Source organism: Seriola dumerili, unplaced genomic scaffold (assembly GCF_002260705.1).
Source record: "Seriola dumerili isolate Sdu_G_001 unplaced genomic scaffold, Sdu_1.0 BDQW01000199.1, whole genome shotgun sequence".
NCBI lineage: Eukaryota > Metazoa > Chordata > Actinopteri > Carangiformes > Carangidae > Seriola > Seriola dumerili.
This window is the reverse complement of record NW_019174454.1, coordinates 1,071,051-1,084,404: the sequence shown is the minus strand read 5'-3', so window position 1 is coordinate 1,084,404 and position 13,354 is coordinate 1,071,051. Positions and strand designations below refer to the sequence as shown.

General features: G+C 42.4%; 1 long non-coding RNA gene across 1 annotated transcript; it reads left to right on the top strand.

The window, feature by feature from the left end:
* The first annotated feature begins 11,020 nt into the window (after window positions 1–11,020).
* LOC111228059 lies at window positions 11,021–11,930 on the top strand. The gene is made up of 3 exons (XR_002665365.1): window positions 11,021–11,093; window positions 11,266–11,406; window positions 11,800–11,930. It is a non-coding gene; the product is annotated as an uncharacterized LOC111228059 (long non-coding RNA).
* The last annotated feature ends 1,424 nt before the right edge of the window (window positions 11,931–13,354 follow it).

Genomic DNA, 13,354 nt, shown 5'->3' with positions numbered 1-13,354 from the left:
CTGCAGACGACTACCGGGGTTATGATGGAGAGCTGGGTCTGTGTGTTTGCAGAGAGGCTCCTGGAAGAGCTGCGTGTGGAGGCCTGTGCAGGGGCAGGCCAGCTGCTGAGCTGCACCTTCAGTGCCACTCCAGTGGAGATATGGAACTGGTGTGGAGCTATGACAGTCAGGTGAGCAAAGGCACCTGCAGATTTACATAAACAACATATTCTAGAGAAGACAGTGACAGGAAAGTAAACATTCTAATATTTTAGAATAAACATAGTGAATAGTCTGAGCGATGCTGCCAGACATTGCGTATAATACCTTTACATAATGTTGCCTTTATTGCACCAGCAGTGAAAGCTTAGGACAAGCGTCTCTTTTGTTGCAGTGACCTATAAATGGCAAACGCTGTTATTGTGCATGTGCAGGTGTCGGGCGTCTCAGGCAGTGTGCTGGAGACGCTTTTTAAACAGTGGGACTCCCAGGGGACTCTGCAGTGCAACAGCCATCCCAACTCCCCACGTCCTGTCTACATTGTTCTGACATCAGGTGGAGAGACACACATTCACACATACACAAACACACACAATGGCTTTTCTGTCCCGCACTTGATTTCTTTGTCCTTTTTCCTTTCTTTCTTGTATCTCTCCCCGCTGTGTGATTGCAGACGCAGGCTTCCTCGGCCTCTTGAGCGGCCTCCCAAAGGAGCTTCAGCGGCTGTTTCCTGTCACCACACAGAAAGAAAGCTCAGCTGGTTAGTCACAACAAAACAATATTTTGTCATCATTAAAACGCATTAAACCTGCAAATTCCTGCAGTAATGATGATCCCATACTATTGACTTTTAGAGGAAGATTCTGACTTTCTGTGGGAGGTCACCAGAGTTGAAAACACCAGTCAGGGGAGTAGAGAAATGAATTCCAGCAGGACAAGGGGAAACAAAAGCGATGTGAAGGAAGAAGTGAGAAGTGTAACTGGAGTTCTCAACCCAACAGCATGTCTCCATTTGGGCGACGTAATACTGTTTACTGTCGACACGCATCACTATCCTCAGTATGACCTGTAAGTCAGATGCTGGGGATATGTTTTTCCTACAATGAATCTGTGTTGTGACTTTGCCGTACTCTTACCATCAACACTGAAGCTGCTAAACTAATGTCTTTCAGTGACAGTCTGTACAACACAAACAGTGACTTCGACTGGGGTACGTTCAGACAGCTGAAAGAGGAGCTGACTTTGTCTTGGACTCCTCCCAGCTTCTTTTCAGTGGTCTTTAGCCAGCCTGGCGTGTATGTTTTGACACTGAGCAGCCATCAACACAAACACTTGGTAACTAAATTTAAAATATTACAAGCATTAAAGGTAGCCTGTGAAGTTTTCATTTTAAATGAACATGTAGTTTTTTACATCCTCTCTTCCTCACCAAATTGCATTACAAAATAAGCATCTTGAATGTTCCCTAAAAATGACATAAGAACTGAGTTTTCTTCAACCTTGGTGTGCAAGGATGTCCTTGTGCATCTGCTGGTAAAGCACTTGATACAAACAGCAGATACAAAACCTGCAAATCAAAATATTGCTCTACAGCACCACTAGTGGGCAAATATTTCACAGGGCACCTTTAAGGTGGCACCAATGGGCAATCTCTGGGGCTGACTCAGGCCCCACCTCTTTGCCCATGTTTGGAATAGCCGGGAGCAGTCAGGCACTGCCAAGATGGTGATGGCAGAGCAGACCACTCTGAGCTTCAAAACTGCTCTTCAAAAACTATGGGTGACGTCTACATCCATCTTTATATATGGTTGGCACACAGTGTAATGACTTGATTATTTCTGTGTCAAGTTAATTATCACATAAATGTGAATTGGCAACACCTGTACTCTTAAGTACTCTCCCACTTCCTGCTCTTTGTAATTTTGCTGTGATATGAAAAGGAAAGGAGGAGAGCTGTTGAATACAGGAAAGCTCTTGAAACACCCCCAGCTTGATACATACTTTTTGTTTTTGTGCCATTAAGAATCTGGATTTGTGCAATATTGTTTCATATTTTCACCAATCCATTTGGAAAGCCTTTTTCTACTGTTTTTAATTGTGATGTGATTTCATTCTTCATATGTATAAAGAGATAAAATGACGTGTCAATAAATGTTTCAATCAAACTGACCCTTAATTTTGTTCTTATTCAGTATGTGCGAGTGATGCCTGCAGGGGGCCAGTGTTATGAACCTGGCCCCTTCTTCCCCACCATCCCCCGTCATATGACCAGGGTGGGAATCAGTCGGAGACGCAACCTGTTACTTCGGCCAGATTGGCTGGTGACCGGAGGATTGCTATTTGGAGCTGTGGTCGTCCTCTGTTTATGTGTTACAGTGCTGGTTAGTGCAGATACACAAACACATGCAGCCACTACAAATTAAATACAACACATTGATAAATCTCTCCTGCATGTAGATCCTGTTTCGTGAATACGGATGGCCAGAAAAGAAGCCAATCAGAGCACGGTATCGCAAGTTGCAGTTGGCCTACCACATGGACGATTACTCATCAAAAGGTTCAAGGGTGATCTCCCTTAGGAAGACTCACCGAAGCCAACAAGCCAGAATGACTCAAGACTCCATGCAAGCAGGTGCAATATTGTAGCTGTAACCACAGATACCGCACACAAACACATGACGGCTCTGCTCAGTTACTAAAAGCCTAAAGGCCAACAGTTACATAACTTACATTCAAACATAATCTGCACCAGGTCAACTGATTCACCTGCAGTCAGTGTGCACACGTGGAACACACACACACACACACACACACACACACACACACACACACACACACACACACACACACACACTTTGTTGGTCTTTGAAGACCCTTGCGACTTCTTATGTAACACTGACAGTGACCCTTGGGAGCTGCTCCCACCCAAGCAATTACTGTTGAAAAGGCTCTTGTCACAGACCTCACATCACGTGCTGTGACTAACAGAAAAAAATGACAACAATCCAAATGTCACGCAACTTGGGAAATCACATCAAACAACAGTATCTCGAGATGGTGCATCTTATCATGGAAATTGTCACACTATAAAAAGCATTTAACCCAGCTTCAAAGAGTTATTTATATTTTGATTGCATTACAGTGTTGAAAGGAGGCATGTTCTTCACACACTAACATATAAAATTTCATCCTCTGCCAGTAAGTAAAAAAAAAAAGGCTTTGTGCAAAAAAAGACCAAAATAGCCCAGGGAGAAACAAGTAGAAGCTATTTGCTTGTAAAATGTGAATTTTTTATCAAAGCTTCTAATTTGCAAATCCATGGCAAAACTGAACCCCAGAGCTGTTGTACCAAAACATGCAGACACGTTTCAAGCTCACTGGTCTTCCCCAGACAGCACATTATGCTTGCTCTTCAAAGTCCTTCTTTAGAGAGAGGTCATAGACTTTAAATGTGTTTTTATATTCTTGTCATCTCTCTCTCTCTTTCTCTCTCTTCATGTCTCTCTATGTCTCTTTGTGTCTCACCCTCTCATCGACAGTCTGTGCAGACACCTTGGGGGAGTTCTGGGATTATGAACACCAGGTGGATCTGGAGGCATTCAGCAGCAACACCTTCTACAGCCTCCTGCTCAAACAGAGCCTGTCTGTCACCACACGGCTGGAACAGCTCACCACTGAGGTCTGTGTGAAGGGAAGCGAATGATACACAACTCCTCTTCTTCGTCTCACACACACACACACACACACACACACACACACACACACACACACACACACACACATGCCCACATTTTTATTTTACTAATAGTTTATGCAGTAGGAGGCCGCAGGGAAAAATTTGTGTAATATTTTGTTTGCACCATTCCCAGTAGTAGGAAAACACTACAGAGCAAAACAACAACCTCACAGCAAAAAGCAAAATGAATCTAAAAATGCTCAAATGATCTGTTCATATACACGTTTGTCTTTTTTCAGTTGCAGATGTCTTGCATTTATCTTCTTGATGAGTGCTTCTTTGTGTTATCTTTGTCATCTTAGCCTCAGGCTAGGTTCTAGTTGCCATTGTTTGAAGGTAGATACTGTATCTCGTCGAATGTTACTGCCTCAGTTTGTCCATTTACAGTGGAGGAGGGCAGAATTAGCGTGCGCATTGCTTTCCAAGATTGCATATTGTAGCTTCCCGGCTAGTCTGCTTCACATATCCCAGTTTTCCACTGATCCAATCCAATTCACTTCTTATGTTTCCCTCCTCTTTTCTTTCCCCTACTACTGTCCCATCTTTATATACAGTATATATCCCATTCATGAAGTTCAAGCCTATTGAAACAGATTGGGTGTCACAATTGGTATGCCTCTGTTTTTAGTCGCACCTCTCTCTCCTGCCTCCTTCCTGTTTGTACCACCAAATTGTAGGCTGCGGTGTAGGAGGCAGAGGTTGTTGTTACAGCCCTCAGGACAGCTGAGGTGATAAAGATGTAAAGGGAGATTGCACATCTTGCACCACCATGTTATCCCACAATCGTGTACTATCTTGATGTTTGTGTGGCACATAAAAAAACCTATGTGTCTATATGTGTCAGTTTTCATGTCTTTTTATGTATGTACCATTTGTTTTCATATATGTGCTCTGTGTATATCTAGGTAAAAGAGCTGTACCAGGGAGTACTTGGGAAACTGCAACTACTCCACCCATGCCTGATCACCGAGGAGAGGATGGGGGAGGGTTATGAGAGGATGAGGAGGGATGTGGAGAGGGAGGTAGTGCGACGAAAGACTCTGGCCTCACAGCTGAGGACTCTGCTTGACAGTCAGCTACAGGTTTACCTGACATTCCCATTTGTACATCTCCAATTATCCCTTTCCAAAAAAAACTGAAAAAGCCTAGGTCTTTCTGAAAACCGATCTCTTCTAAGGACAGTGAAGGATAGATAGAAAGAGAAGGTGAATTTAAGTGTTCTAGACAGATTTTAAAAAGACAACAATCTTTCTGGGGCTGCAACTAATGATTATTTTCATTGTCAATTAATTTGCTAATTATTTTCAGGATTAACTGATTAATTGTTTGGTCTAGATGAGGTCCAAAAAAATTCACAAGCTGGAATAAGATAATGTTTAAAAGAAAAGTAACTAATAAAATTAATTGATAATCAAATTGGTTGCTGATTCATTTTCCGTTTATGAGGCATTTCATCTCCAAACCTTTCCATTAAATTTGTTTTTATGTTAGATCAGGAATGACTGTTTCATTGTTTTTCTCCAGGTTCTGAGGCAAGAACAACAGGCCCAGCAGAGGGTCCACAGTGTGTTCACAGCTCATCTCAGAGAGTGCACCAGATTACTGTCAAAGGTTTATAACAACAACCAGGTGTCCTGGGAGCTACACCAGCAGAAGTAAAGCCTCCATTTATCCTCTGCAAAGTGTGACAGACAACAAGTGGGGCGGCGTAAATCCTCTCACATCTTCAATTTGTTGTTTCTCAATCTTCAGTTTGATCCAGAGGCTAACATCCCTGATGGATGAGATGGGAGAGCTGGCATCAGTAGAGTGTCAGCGTCAGGGGGCATGGGAGTTGTTGGGTGAGGGTACAGGGGCCAAGCTGCTCTGCCCTGACACTGGAGCTGTGCTGACTAAGGACCACATCTTTGGTGAGCCCATCATCCCTGACATAAAATATTGCAAACGCTCTGTCTTGAATCTTAGAGAAACAGCACCATCTATTGCTCAAAGTATGCAATAAAGAAGAAACAAAAGAAACAAACACACTAAATATATTACATGTTGTACTGAAATACTTAGAATTTACACTTTTCATGTATTTTCTTGACCTTTTGGCTACCTAAAAGTAAATTACTTTCAAGCATTCTTCAAGTGTGGTTTGAACCTATACCATCAATATATATGTATTACTTGAGTCAAAGTGTTAAGTTTATTTAGTGAGCTTTGGAGTCATTGTGCAAAGATAAGTTAACCGTCTGGCTGTAGCTGCATATCGGACAGACAGATTTGAGAGTGGATTTCGTTAAAAGATGAGCAATCTGGGAATTATTTCCCAGAATGTCAAACTATTCCCTTAAAAACGATCAGAGGTGGAGATTGTGAAATCTGTCTCATATTTCCTTTCATCACAGATTTCAACGAATGAATAGCTCACATACAATTATCCTGAGAACAGCTACAACAACCAGTTGTTCAGCCATCCAACTGGCCTAGAGTCTAGTCCTGAGGTCCACAATCTGGAAGAGATGGACAAAGTACACAACTTCATTACTTGAGCCAAAGTACACTCCTGGTCAAATATGACTCTAATTCAAGTGAAGGTTGTTCAGTCAAAGTTTTACTTGAGTTAAAGTACAGGAGTACTTGCTTTTAAAAATACTTACCTAATAAATTTTTCAATGTCAATGGATAGTTGTACTGTTCCACAGTGGATTTACAGAACTGAATGACTGAAACGTGACTGAATGTAGAACCTGTGGAATACAGTAAAAAGCTTGTAGGATATGCTTCAAGCCATCAAAACACAATTGAATCATCAAAAGAACAGCTATTGCCATTTACGTATTTCTTTTTTTGGGGCAGTGATGAAGTTTGGTCATGGTTAAGACAGCAAACATTTAAAATGAAAGGAATCTTCATTTCTAAAATTTCAAACATGGATTTAAGATAAGGCCATGGGTGCTCCGGTGAAGAATCTTCTGCCTAATCTTTGTCTAATGTAGACATCTTTGGACCACTGCCAAGAGCTGTTCAAACATGCAGCAAGTACAATATGACTGACAGATTTGATTTTCTCCTGTGATAAACACAGTGCATGGTCTATCACATTTTCAAAATAAAAGACAATTTATTCCACTGATTAAAAGTCATGTTTCAAAGTAATGGGTGCTTCATAGAAGAGTTCTTCCTCAGAAGAAGAGTGGACCAAGCTACTGGAGCTCTCCCCTCTGTTTCAGCTGCTGAAGGTGGTGGAGCTGCAGCTGAAGGGCTGGGCCTTAGATTAAAAGTCAAAAGTTTCTAAAAAATAATACTCAAGTAAAGTACAGATACTTGAAAAATATACTTAAGTATAGTACTGAAGTAAATATTCTTTGTTACTGTCTCATGAAATTAAATATGAGTACTCTGATAAATCTATCCCACCGATGTTACAAATGATATAGAGACAGTCATGCTTCTTCACTACAGTGCTCTATTGAAGAAAAGATCAGTATGAAATGCTGCCTGCTCAGCATGTAACCATACTCTAATTCAAAACAGCTTTAAATCATCATAATAATCATTTACAGTTTGATGGATGCTCACAGCGATCTCTCCTTCTGCCTCACTCCAGGTCCTGATGGATCCCTGCGTGTCTGCCAGGCGTTTCATTATGATTCAGTCACAGGCCTCATAAGGCCAAACGCTCACACCCATATGCTGCTGAGCAGCTGCCACACCACAGCAGTGCCACCTAACTTCTTCCTCCACCCTCAGACTGGCCATGTTATGCCAATTGTTGGCAATGTGGCCTATGATCCTGCAACCTCTACTTTAGTGTTTATGACCGACCCATGTACAGGTAACATGAAAGGTGTTTGCGTGCTGTGAAGGTGCTAAATTGAGAGTGAGGAAAAAGCATGATCATGAAAGAAAAAAAACAAAAAACATCCCCATACTTGACCACACTTGACTTGTTCACATGTTTTATGCTCAGAAAACTGGAAGAAAAACCACACAGGCAATGGTTTAGTCAAAGATACAACAGGCTATGAAAAGCAGTAGCAATCTTTGGCTCTTTAAGAGATTAAGGAATGCAAGTGTCAAGGAGACATGAACTCACATGTACTGTCCCACAGTTACAATAGAAGACAATGTCATCTAAATATGTCCTGAGCAAATTGTGCTGGTTTCTACAAATCAATCATCCAACATAAAGTAATTGTGTGGTAATTCTTGATGGAAAATCGTCCATCATTGAACCCAAGATGATTATAATAATTTCGCTTTCATTTTTTGTGGGTTACTGAAGACCATTCAAGTAACAGTACGAGATATCAAAGTGGATGGAGTGAAAGTGGGAAAGTCACAGTATCTCTCCTTTAAAAAAACTATTGTGTGCCATTCTTTATCCCAGGTGACAACAGAAAGTGGGACAGTCCCCTTCTTCCTTTCATTCCTTACCCAACTTCCTGCCACTCAGACCAGCCTCTGCCCAGCACTCGGCTCAGAGGCCTCAGACCGGGCCAGAGACTGCAGCTGGGAGTTCCCATGGCAGACCCAGACACAGGGGTCCCGGTACCCATTCTGGCTGTGACCATCCACCCCCAGACTGGACTAGTCTACCCACTGGGAGGGGTGCATGTCTGCCCCATCACCCGCCTGCCTCAGCCCATACAGATTGGTTATCCTATGCTGGACCCCAGGACGGGGAACATTGTGCTCACAGTTGGGGTCAGTTTAGATCCAGCAACAGGTCAGTGCCGCTGGTGAGACTCCACTACATCCTGAGAGTGTTACTGCTATACCTTCAGTGAGTTAACCCTGCTCTCTATGCCTGCATAGGAACTGTGCTGCCAGTAGGTGGAGTCCTTTTGGCGGAGTCCTTCATTGAACCCCTGAGTGGGCGGATGGTGAGAGTAGGAGGGGCCAGCGTAAGGGTGGGACAAGTGGTGCCTAATGCAGGAGGATACCAAGCTTTACTAGACGGCAAAGTACTTGATCACACTAATACAAATTGGTTTGATTGCATTTAAAAAATAAGTAGGAGATTTTCCATAATATGTTGTGTGATAAAATATGACAAATCTCTCCTTTGGGGTGGCTCCAGCTTATATGTGGATATAAACTGTAGAGAGTAGAAAGTAGAAAGTTTTCCAACTTTCCAGAGAGCGAAAAAGCTTTTAAATACTCTGCCCCTTTCTCCTTAAAGAATGTTAAGAAGAAATTCAAGTCCGTTTTAAATTTTCTGGAAACTAACACTCTTGGTGAATGTGTTTTTTTTTTCTAAATGTATTGTTGTTTTATGCTGCCCATTTTAGCCAGAAAATGAAAAATGAAAAATGTTCTCAATCAGGTTCTGGCAGCGATGCTTAAAGTACTGGATCTCCTGAAGCCACTAACTGAGGAGTGGGGCTCGGATCCAACTTTGCAGCATCTGCAGTCCCATCCAGGCAGTGAGAGAGGGAGTGGCCGACAAGATCATCTTCTTGCTGCAACCAAGGAGCTGCAGCAGGCCTGGGGAAGGAGCCTGCACTGTCAGCTCCAGTTACAGACCAGGTTGCAGTTCTTGCTGGACTGGGCTGTGGGTCTCCAGGAAGATGGAGGGGCTGTGGGTGAGGAAATGCCAGGGAGCGAAATAGCGGATATGAGGAGCCTCTTGTGGGCACGACATCACAAACTGTCTTTTCTCCACTTCTGTCTCTCCGTGCTGTTATGGTCCTCTCCTCCCCCTCATCCTCCTCTTTGTTGCTGCTCTTTTTTTAGTTATCTATCTTCTCCTCTTGCATCAACTTTTGCAAGTGTCTGAGAGAAAATTATCCTAAATTGAGAAAATACTCGATATTTTCTTTCATCTTTTCATCCCATTTTGTAAAATCTCTGCTTGTCATCACCCTGCCATAAATCTGCTCATTGCTATGTAGAAAATAATGCAGCGTAGGTCTATTACTTTGTCTTTGCCTATGTTTGTTCTTTACAGCTTTTATTGTGATGTATGAAAAGAAACCCTAAAGTGAAAGCTTTTTTAAAGAAGGATAATTTAATATTTTTTCCACACAGCACAAAAGAAAATGCACAAACTTTGACTAACTTTTTGGCTCCTTCTAGATGTCGCAGTGTTTTCCTTAACTGCCCACTGCCACAAACAAAAGAGTTTTAGGCGTACATTGTTTTTTTTAAGTTTCAAACGGGCTTTAGAAAGAATTCATGGGCCTGAGGAGGATGACATTTTCTACCTCAAAGACTTAACTACCACCATACACAGAAACTAAGCATGCGACCTGTTTGTCCCACAAAAACCACATCATATTAGAACATGCACAAACTATCATTTCATAAAACAAAAATGTTGGGATAACACTGAACTGTTGTAGCTCAAAAATATCCAGATATTAAAACCTCTATCTCTAATTCCCAATCAAGGCGCTTGTGTTTACATTCCTTTTTATAGTGGTTTGAGCTCCTGACTCAATAATCAAATTATGTCTGCACCATCATCATGATGACAGGCTTATCATGCTTATCTCTGCATTTGTTCGCAGTGCAACACCACTGTGGCTACAATTCAGCTGTTGTGCTTGTATGCTTGTGTGTGCTCTTCTTGATAATCTGTTTCTTAGTTTTGCATCTTTGCCAGATGTGGCATGTAGTCACAATCCTGTTTCATGTACCTCACTCTGTGTATTTATTTTTGCATCTAATTTTGTTTAGATTTCATTTGATCTTAGTCAAAGGAGACACGAACAAACAGTATTAGCTTATTCTGTCACAAAAGTGAATGCAAAAACTGTCTTTTCTACACTGGTCAAAAAATGTCTCAATAGCCCTAATTCTGCTCTTTTCCAACTAGAAATGCATTAGACAAAAACATTCAGGAATACTTGAATAATTAAACATTTTAAGATCTTATAATATTTTTTTTGCTCCACTCTAATGTTCTGAATTTGTCTGTGTTATTCAAACCAGGAGAAATGCCTCTCTCAGGCTCCGATATGTGTGTGCCAGCTCTGCTGGGGATGGAGTACCCTGACCCCATGGGATCTGGTCTTAGTGTACCTGTGCTGGGATGCCAGACTGACCTCATCTCTGGGATTACAATACCCTTGGCAGGTACCATGGAGGACCCCGATGGAAAAGGTACAGTGAAAATCAAACAATTTCACAGGTCAGTAGTCACCTGACACAGTTTATCTAATCCACTTTCAAATTATAAAACAAGTTGTACCCCTTTTCTGTGTCTATGCTTTTGTACTTCACAGGCCTAGTGGCGATCCGTTATGGAGCTCAGACTGTTGACCCAGTGACAGGGGTATTGGCCCCAGTGGTTGGAGCTAGGCTGGATGCGTCCAGAAAAAACATTCTGCCTCTTACGGCTTCCTACTGGTTAACGGTGGCAGATCAAACTGATAGTGTGCAGGTGGGGGAGTAATTGAGAGAGGCTTTTCTCATACAAGAAATAATACATTTTTTTAACTTGATAAAAATGATTTCAGTCTTCATGTGTTTAGCCTTCAGCTTTTCGTTTTGCCCACTGAATGGAATTTTGTGTATCTGATGCACTTCCTTATGTTGTCGCCATTGTATGCCAGGTGGAGGCGCTGCAGAGAGAGTTGTGTGTGCGAAATATTTACTGGCAGCATCAGAGGCAGCGGGAGGAAGATCTCCTCTCTGATCTGGACTCAGCTCTTTCCCAGTGTCTCTTTAGAATCACAGAAGTTAACTCTTCTCAGGTCAGCAAGAGGAGTTGGAGGAGCTGTTTTGGTTTTAAATATCTTACAGAGCTTGGGCTCTGAGTGTAGCAAAAGGGGTTCCAAGGGGTTGAGCCTTTTAAACATGTGGAAATGAGGAATAAGGAGATATATGAATGTGGGGCAAACAGCATTGGGAAGTAATTCATGTTTTTCCTGCCATGCACTGAAAGTAGGCAAGTGGACAATCAGCTTTTTTTGTGCACAGCTGCAAAGTCACTGCACGTCAGTGTACAAGTATGTGCATGTATGTTTCCCATACCTTTGTTCCTTGAACTGAGAGTGTGTGAGTGGATGTTTCTTTTCGTGTGCCAGCATGCAAAATTGTACCTCCTACTTTTTGTGTTACTAGTGTAAGAGTGTACTCCACAGCAGGTCCAGTGGTCAGGGAGACAGCTGAGGGAAGCAGTGGTGGAGCTGCAGGAATCATCGCAGACCGAGGCCCAGAGGAGAACGGCTCAGCACTCCCACTTGGCTCTGATCCTGCCTCTATGTGTTTTACACATCCTCACACTGGGTAAATTGGCTGACAACCTGGAAAAAATGGAGACCACAAAAGGGAATTACAGTCATGGCCTGCACTGTGTTTATATTCCTCATATCAAGCCCTTTAGTTTTGCAGTAATGAACATAATTTCAGTGTTTCATATTTTATTTGGGTTGGCAGCATGTCTTTGTGCATCTGTGTCTTTGTGTATAGGTGACGAGGAGGAGTGGGATCAGCAGAATGTTTGGCACTCAGAGCTCTTGTCAGGCCTTGATAAGGTGGATGTGTGTATGGAGCAGCTGCAACAAGACCAAGATAAATGGACAACACAGGGAGGAGACTGGGCTACAACCCTGCATGCTATGGTCAGAATAATGGCTTTGTGTTTTATTAGTGGCCCTGTAGCTTAATTTTTTAATTGACATAGTTACGTTCCCAGATAGCAAAATAAAACTTCTGGCCCAACATATGGCTGGATCCTCGCCCAAGTCTGGCTCATATGCTTCCACATCTGGGTAGAGTCCGGCTGTTGACTCACATTTTACTCACAACCGGAAGATTTTCTGTGTGCTCACAAGAATTGGTCCAGATGTGGAATTGCTGGATGCCAGATTATTATTATTTTTACGTTGCATGCTCATTTCCCTCTCAGGACACCTATACCAAATGGACATGACTCATGATACAACTATGTGTTGTGAGATGCACGCTGTAACATTGTCGTCTAAATGTAAATAAGTCTTTATGTGTCCTCTTGCACACGCCTGTGTTTATGTGTCCTCCAGGGTAGACAGCTAAGACATAGAGACTTGTGGGAGCAGTGTTGTTCCAGACAGACAGAGCTTGAGGCTGCTCTTGGTGCGCTGCACTTTGTCAGACACCTTTCTCAGCTTCGCGCCGACACTGCTCAGGTTTAAAACACACACAGACACACTCACTACTGACACTGAATATAGATTTTGTCTGTCATCATCAACCCTGTTGCCATCAAGTTTGTTAAACCTCAGCTGAACAGTCGAAGCAAATGGTGCTTACTTGCATAACCATGATAGAGGGCTATCAACATGTTTGTCTTGGTTATCTCGGTGCTTCCAGTGTCATTTTCAAGCTACGTTTGTCTTCTTAACTGTATAGGCAGTATTATGTGGGAACTTTTGGTACAAGGAATTTGGTTTGGCTCAGTACCAAGAGCAGAGACAGCAGGTCATGGGTTTGATACAACAGAAGGTTCTGCCTCTGCTGGAGAGACTGAACCAGCTCCTGGAAGACAAACAGCCTGCCAGCTTCTTCACCAACACCTGCAATCAGCACATCTCAGGTACTGAATCAGTAATTGACAAGGACACTATGTTTACTACATTATATGGGTGCTAATATGTGGCTGGAAGCAAATATTTAGATATACAGTAGTCTACATATTGTTCTAAAGAAAGCAAAATTCCT